The sequence below is a fragment of the Leucopleurus acutus genome (assembly GCF_964270905.1).
Source record: "Leucopleurus acutus genome assembly, chromosome: 17".
NCBI classification, from domain to species: domain Eukaryota; kingdom Metazoa; phylum Chordata; class Mammalia; order Artiodactyla; family Delphinidae; genus Leucopleurus; species Leucopleurus acutus.
In genome coordinates, this window is record NC_139159.1 from 11,599,483 (window position 1) to 11,607,316 (window position 7,834).

A 7,834-nucleotide genomic window follows, 5' to 3' on the forward strand; every position below is an offset into this window, starting at 1 on the left:
TTTCCATACCTTGGCTATTGTAAATAATGCTGCAATGAATATTTCTGTGCATATATCTTTTCAAATTATTGTTTTTGTTTTCTTTGGATAAATACCTGGAAGTAGAATTGCTGGATCATATGGTAGTTCTATTTTTTTTTTTTTTTAGTATTTATTTATTTATTTGGCTGCTCTGGGTCTTAGTTGCACACGTGGGATCTTCAGTTGCAACATGCAGGCACTTAGTTGTGGCATGCAAGCTCTTAGTTGCTGCATGCGGGATCTAGTTCCCCGACCAGGGATCGAACCCGGGCCCCCGGCATTGGGAGTGTGGAGTCTTGACCACTGGACCACCGGGGAAGCCCCTGGTAGTTCTATTTTTAACTTTTTGAGGAACCCCCGCACTGTTCTCCATATTGGCTGCACCAATTTACATTCCCACCAACCCTTAAATAAATTGCTTAAGAGTTTCCTTTTCTGCACATCCTCACTAACCCTTGCTATTTCTTGTCTTTCTGATGAAAGCCATTCTGACAGGCATGAGGTGATATCTCACTGTGGTTTTGATTTGCATTTCCCTCATGATTAGTGATGTTGAGCATCTTTTCATGTGCCTGTTGGCCATCTGTATGTCTCCTTCGGAAAAATGCCTATTTGCGTCCTCTTTCCATTTGTCAGCCAGATTGTTTGTATCAAAAAAACAAGACCTAAGAATAAATTTATCCAATGGTGTAAAAGACCTGTGCTCTGAAGCTATAAGACACTGATGAAAGAAACTGAAGACAACACAAATAAATGGAAAGATATACCATGCTTGTGGACTGGAAGAACTAACGTTGTTAAAATATCCATACTACCCAAAGCAATCTACAAAGTCAATGCAATCCCTATAAAAATACTAATGGCCTCTTTCACAGCACTAGAACAAATAATCCTAAAATTGGTGTGGAACCACAAAAGACCTCAAATAGCCAAAGCAATCTTGAGAGAAAAGAACAAAGCTGGAGGTACCATGCTCCCTGACTTCAAACTATACTACAAATCTACAGTAATCAAAACAGTATGGTATCAGCACAAACACAGACACACAGATCAATGCAACAGGATAGAGATCCCCCAAATAAACCCATGCACGTGTGTTCAATTAATCCACGATAAAGGAGGCAAGAATATACAATGGGGAAAAGATAGCATCTTCAACAAATGATAGTGGGAAAACTGAACATCTGCATGCAAAAGGATAAAACTGGACCATTTTTTTTTTACGCCATATACAAAAATAAACTCGAAATGGATTAAAGACTTAAATGTAAGACCTAAAACCATAAAACTTCTAGAAGAAAACAGACAAGTATGTGATGTGACATTGGTCTTAGCAATATTTTTTTGGATCTGTGTCCTCAGGCAAAGGCAACAAAGGCAAACATAAACAAATGGGACCACATCAACCTAAAAAGCTTTTGCACAGGAAAGGAAACCATCAACAAAATGGAAAGGCAACCTACTGAATGGGAGAAGGTATTTGCAAATGGTATGTCCAATAAGGGTAATATCCAAAATATATAAAGAACTCATACAACTTAACATTAAAAAAACAAACAACCTCAGGATTTTATTTTTTTTAATGTTACTGTAAATGGAATTGTTTTAATTTCATTTTCAGTTGTTTTAGAGTATAAAAACAACTGATTTCTATATATTAACCTTGTATCTTGCAAACTTGCTGAACTAATTTATTAGTTCTAATAATTCCTTAGTATTTTCTAAAAAGAGGATCATGTCATCTGTGAATAGTTTTTCTTCTTCCTTTCTGATCTGGATGCCTTTTCTTCTTCTTGCCTAATTGAGCCGGCTAGAACCTCTAGCACAATGTTGAATAGAAGTAGCATGACTGGACATCCTGCCTTGTTCCAGATCTTATGGGGAAAGTTTCACCGTCAAGTATGATGTTAGCTATGGGTTTTCATAAATACCCTTTATCAGGTTGAGGAAGTTCACTTCTATTCCTAGTTCTCTGGGTGTATTATTATTGATATGGTTATTACGTTAATTGAATTTTGAACATTAAACCACCCTGCATTCCTGAGATAATCCCACTTGGTCAGGCTGTATAATTCTTTATATATGTTGCTGGATTCAGTTTGTATTTTGTTTAGGATTTCTGTGTCCATATTCATACGATATATTGGTCTGTGGTCTCCTTTTCCTGAGATGTCTTTGTTGGGTTTTGGTATCAGGGTAATGCTGGCCTCACAGAATGAGTTGAGAAGAATACTGTTAATATTTGCAATTTTTCTCGATGAATGAAAAATTTTATCACACAGTCAAAATAAAATAGAAAAATAAATACCGAAGCTGATAATATGATTGGAAGAGCCATCCACAGTCCTGTGCAGACAACACTGTTGGTTGTATGTTCAATATCCACCCCTCCTTCCCTCCTTCCTAAAGCAACATTTTGTTCAGGTGTCTGGGCAGCCATGTGCTTCAGGGAAGTGCGGGCAGCCTCAGCCCTGAAGAGTGGGCCCTGACTGTCCAAACCAGTCATATTGGGTCCATCTCTCTTGCCAGAGACTGAGTTAGAAATGGCCACGTAAAACAGGTGTGACGCAAAGTCTGCGGTGGGGCGCCTCATGGGATGGGTTCCTTTAAACTTAAAATGAGACAAAAGGGAAGACAGCCCATTTCTTCCTCTGGAAGCTGTCATGTCTGAATACATGGAACTACTAAAGCCACTGTGCAGCCATGGCATGAGCACAACTCCAACATACTGAAGCTAGCAAAACAGAAAGATAGAAAGAACCTGGGTCAGTAATGATGATACTGAGCTGCTGAATTAACCAAATCTGGAGCCACTCTTTTTTTTTTTCTTCCATTTTCTAGACATGGTTTATTTTAATAAAAATACAGCTGAACATTTATCACAGATTACATGAAACTATACACAATGACATTCTCTCTGCATAGTAATCAACACTGATGTGTGTAACTTGAATTTTTAGATGGATTATTTATAATCCTTTAAAGTGTAATTTATTTAAGGGTTTAAGCAAATCATAGGATAAAGGATCTTTCTAATAAATGAGTAACATTAAAAAGATGATATATTTGGATAAATCTTTGGAAAATCAGAACTGATTTTGCCAGATGTTCTTGTATTGCATAATAACCCACCCCCACAAATGCCAAACTTGACTTAATTGCTGAGGATTAAGAAGATCCTCTAATTGGCAAGAGCTTTTTCTGATGTCAACATTTTTTTGTCCGTTCGATACATACTAAAAGGAACTAAGAATCTAGAGTAGTTCCTTTAGCAGCCCTGAGTTCTATAACCACAATGGAGTTCCTGTTTGAACTTCAGAGACTGCTACGAACTTTTCCCGTTCTACTTGAAGGGAAAATGAAGAACTCAGTTGCTTCTCTGACTCTCAGCAACATAACTATGCTTTGGGCTACAGTGTTAATGTCTAGGATGAAATTAAGGTAGCAAAAATGGGAGTCATCTAAGAAATAACCAGAAAATGCTTTAGAATAGAGAAATGAACCATGAGAGGAACGTTTCTAGGAGCTGTCTGATGGTACAGGAGGGACTGCAACACGAAGGCCATTCACCGCTGTGACTGTATATTGTCATTGTTTTTGTTTTTTGTCCACTTCCTTCTGTTGGTGGAAATAATTGATTCCAATATGCTGCTGCCACCAAAAGATGACCATTAGAGGAAGAGCAAGACTCCTTCACAAGCGTAACAAAGGAGCAAACTATTTCTTAAGGCAGCAATGCCAGCTTGACTTTATTCTACCTGAAGACTATTTCCCTCTTGAAAAGCCTCTTACATGAGCATCTGCGAAGTCGTATGTGACTGTACTGGCTCAGCAATTATTCATCCAGATAGAGGGTACTTTAGGGGTTGGAGGTGGAAGGAAAAACAAAACAACTTTTCCCTCCAAGTGTAAACACAAAGCTTTAGCCGATCTTAGGAGCGTTATGATCACAGGTTTCGGCTTTCCTCCAAGTTCCTTTTTGGAAATTCTGGATGGAGCTGAGTAAGGCCCCTCGGCTCACGCCATTCACAGCCTGGGGCGGAAGCTGTGTGGGCGCCTCTGTGCTCACAGGAGGCAAGGGAGCTGCTGGTGGCGGAGGCGCAGGTGGAGGAGGTGGGGGTAACGCGGACATCCCTGGTGTGGAGGGTGGAGTCGGCGATGACGGGGATGTGAGAGGTGAGCTGGCCCCAGATCCTGCTGAATTATTGGAGTTGCTGTATTTTGCTGAATGCTCTTCACTATTTTCAACAGCAGATCGTTTTGACTTCTTTCAAGCTAAGATCTTCCTCTTTTTTCTTTCTTCTTCGGATCCATGGTGAGACTGAGCTCTCGTCAGTCTTCGATGCTGGTGGATCTGTTTCTGTTCTTCAATTAGCCTCTTTTCTATACATTCTTTGGCAATTCTCAATGCCTCTTTTAACTTTGTGGGGATCTTAAACTGTGGCTTTTTGGAAGTAGTTAGCAGAACATCACTGAATAATGGCATCTGTAAGAGCGGGGAGACGGTGGGCATGCCATTTTTACAGGCTTCACAAGACAGCGTAGACTCCAACACGGCCACCACAGCCACAGACGGTGCAGGACGGAAGGAGTGTACAGGCACTGAGTCTGGCGGTCGTCCGTAAGTCATTTTATACAGTTAGTGGCCAAAGCAGTGGACGTCCACACCCTCCAATGTGTTGATTTTCCTGAATTGTGAGAAATAAGATCGGTAGAAGGAAGGAAGGCCCAACAAGGAATTCTCAAGGTCCAGCAGCTGGCAAGCGTCCCCTTCCAGCATCACGTTGGAAGCATGAAGATGCCCATAAGGGAATCCCTTGTCGTGGAGAAACTTTAGTACCTCTAATATTTGCCACCCATATGTTTTTATTTGCTGAAGTTCAAGGCCTTGAATCTTCTTAGGGCTGCAGTACTTCCTTAGGAATGGCTCTTTTGGTTTTGCCTTGTAGATCAGGTCCTTCAAAGTTCCTTTTTCATTAAACATTCTAATTAGCAATGCTGAGGATTCGTTAGCTGTGGCAAAGGTAACACGATAGATGTAAGCGTGCAAACAAGATGGCAGAAGTTTGATTAGACACTGAAAATCTTTATCTGACAGACACTTGTCAGGACCAAGGCCAGCCTAGCTTAACACTAGCCGTTCCTTTGGCTGATTTTTAATCTTCACCAAGAAATATTTCTTCCTTATCCTCCAACCTATGTCTTTCAATGGTTCCACCACCTCCCACTTTGGTTCTGATCGGAAGAACACGGAAACCTGTTGTAAGGCAATCTCAGTATAGCTTGCAGAATAGTTGTTTGGATCTAAAAACTTCTTAACCAGCTCACAATTAGACAAGATATGATTTGTGGTGATAGCGCTGAGATAGCTCTGAAGACCTTTCTGCCTCTCAGCTATGAACTCACGATCCATGTTACCAATCAATTTTTGGGGAGGAAGAGGTAGACTTAGGCCTGCAATCTGCAAGCTGCTGTTCCGCAAATCAAAGTCGCTGTATCTCCTAACCATCTGCCAGCTATTTTCTACAGAAACTCCTCTTTGTACCCGAATGATACATTCCGTGTGGGACTGCAGGCTCTGGCTCGCCTCGATGGCTGCTGTCAGCGTCACCGTGTCGTCCAGCAGGACCTTGCCGGCTGGCGGCTTCTCCATGAAGGCCATCCCGGAACGCCCGTCCACCGCCGCCTCAGGACCAGGGGCAGGAACCAGAGGTGCCGACTCCCGTCGCCCGCCGGGATCCGCCGCCGCCCTGGAGCCACTCTTGAGTCTTCTTGGTAAGTCTTTTGTTTGCAGAAACTGGAATTAGTTTTTTTGCTACCTGCAACTAACAACACTCTATCTGTGTAACGAGTGGTGAGCTGGAGTCTGCGCACACTGGCTCAAGACAGCCAGTTCTGCACTTGTCCCAACATCTCGTTCATTGATTTTACATCGAGAGCTTCATATCAACCATGCTAAGAGTAAGGACACTACAGAAACTGGCAAACACCACAACTCAGAGATCCAGTCGTTATAAACACTTCCCAGCAGGCCACTGGATACAACCCAATTTCAAATTTTCTGATCATTAAACCAACCTTTTTATTCCCATAATGAAGCTATAAATTAGCATTTACCAATGGAATACTGCATATATTTGGGTTTCTAATAAGGCTTTATTTAGGAAAAAAAAACCTCAAGTATCTGAAATACTGCTATAAAATACTCCATATGAAAAATTACTGATAATGTAAATTTAAAAAGATTATAAAACATTATGCACAGTAAGAGACAGAAAGAGAGAATATATTTAGATAGACAGATACTAGGATTGTTGAGCTCGACACCAATATGTTCACACTGTCATCTCTGGGTGGTAGAATTACAGATGATTCTTATATTTTTTGCATGACTATTTTTTTCCCTAAATTTTCCGTCATGAACATGTATTACCTTAGTAATAAAGAAAAACACAATTTATGCTTTTAAGAGGAAGAAATTTAGTGTTTTTTGTTCATGAACACAAGAAGACACTATTTTTATTTCATTTGTATCCAGGTAGAGCCTATATAATTCTCTGCAGGTAGGAAGATAGTTCCAGTTTTTAAATCGGATGACTCTGTGCTACTATCTATAGTACAAAGTTATAACCTTGTTCTCTGACACTACCCCCGAGAAGATGTTGCAGACAGAAAATGAATTATAATATGCATTATAAGAAGAGTGCTGAAATCACATAATCATTTTGAAAATAAAATCTAAGCCAAAATCTCTCCCATTTTGAAATACGTATGTGATATGACCCGTGAAACTGCATTAACTCTATTCTTAAAGATAATGAAGTAAAGGAGCATTGGCCATGAGTCAAAAGATTTAGTTTCTAGGTCTAGAGGTCAACCTTATTAGCCTTATGCCTCTGGCAAGCAGCAACCTCTCTGAACCTAAACCTTCACATTTGTTAAATGGGGCTAATACCTACCCATTTCTCTTCACAGTATGAGACAAAGTAGATGAAAGAACTATTAAGTGAAAGATGGTATTATGTGCCACCACTTCATTACAGACACATCTTAAGTCTTGTAACAATTGTATTTTGTTCCACTCTGATACAAAAGACATCCTTATAACTAGCAATGTATGATGCTAGTTTCCCTGGTAACCAGTTAACTTCTTCACTGCTTTAAAAAGCTTTGTATTAAAAAAAAATTTTCTTTTCTTTGCTGCCTTACTGTTTTTGACTTGCCTCAAAAAATACAAGAATGATACCAATAGAGTACTATTACCGCAACATGATACTGGATGGGGAGAGAAAGCTATAGATAATTTTCTGTAAGGGATATTGCTACAAAAGTCCTATAACAAAATACTAGCAAGTAGAACCATTAAAAGAATAATATACCTTAACCAAGTAAGAATCATTCTAGGAATATAACAGTAAGTTAATTTTAGATAATTTAGGATAATTTACCAAATTAGATCAAAGGTGAAAAACTTTAAGCATCTCAAATGCCCCAAAATGCATTTGAATAAAATAAACAACCATTCCCAAATAAATACTCCCAACGAAGTAAAGATAAAAGGGCAAAGTTATCATTATTTGCAAGTGATTATGAAATAAACAAGAAAAGGTACTGAAAAACTACTAGAAAACTCAGTATGCAGCTGACGACAAAATTAACATACAAAAATCAATAGTTTGTCTATTTACAAACAGAAACCATAATGAGAGAAAAGATTCCATTTACAATTGCAACCAAAGAGAAGTAAACCTGAGTATAAACAACAAAAATGATAATGGACTCTAGTTTTCATCTCTATTGAGGGATCTCAAAA

At 39.3% G+C, this 7,834-nt stretch overlaps 1 pseudogene across 1 annotated transcript; it reads right to left on the bottom strand.

Moving 5' to 3' along the window:
* Window positions 1-3,943: 3,943 nt before the first annotated feature.
* Window positions 3,944-5,695, bottom strand: LOC309973941 (PX domain-containing protein kinase-like protein; annotated as a pseudogene). The gene has a single exon. The product of its transcript is annotated as a PX domain-containing protein kinase-like protein (transcript).
* Between the last annotated feature and the right edge of the window lie 2,139 nt (window positions 5,696-7,834).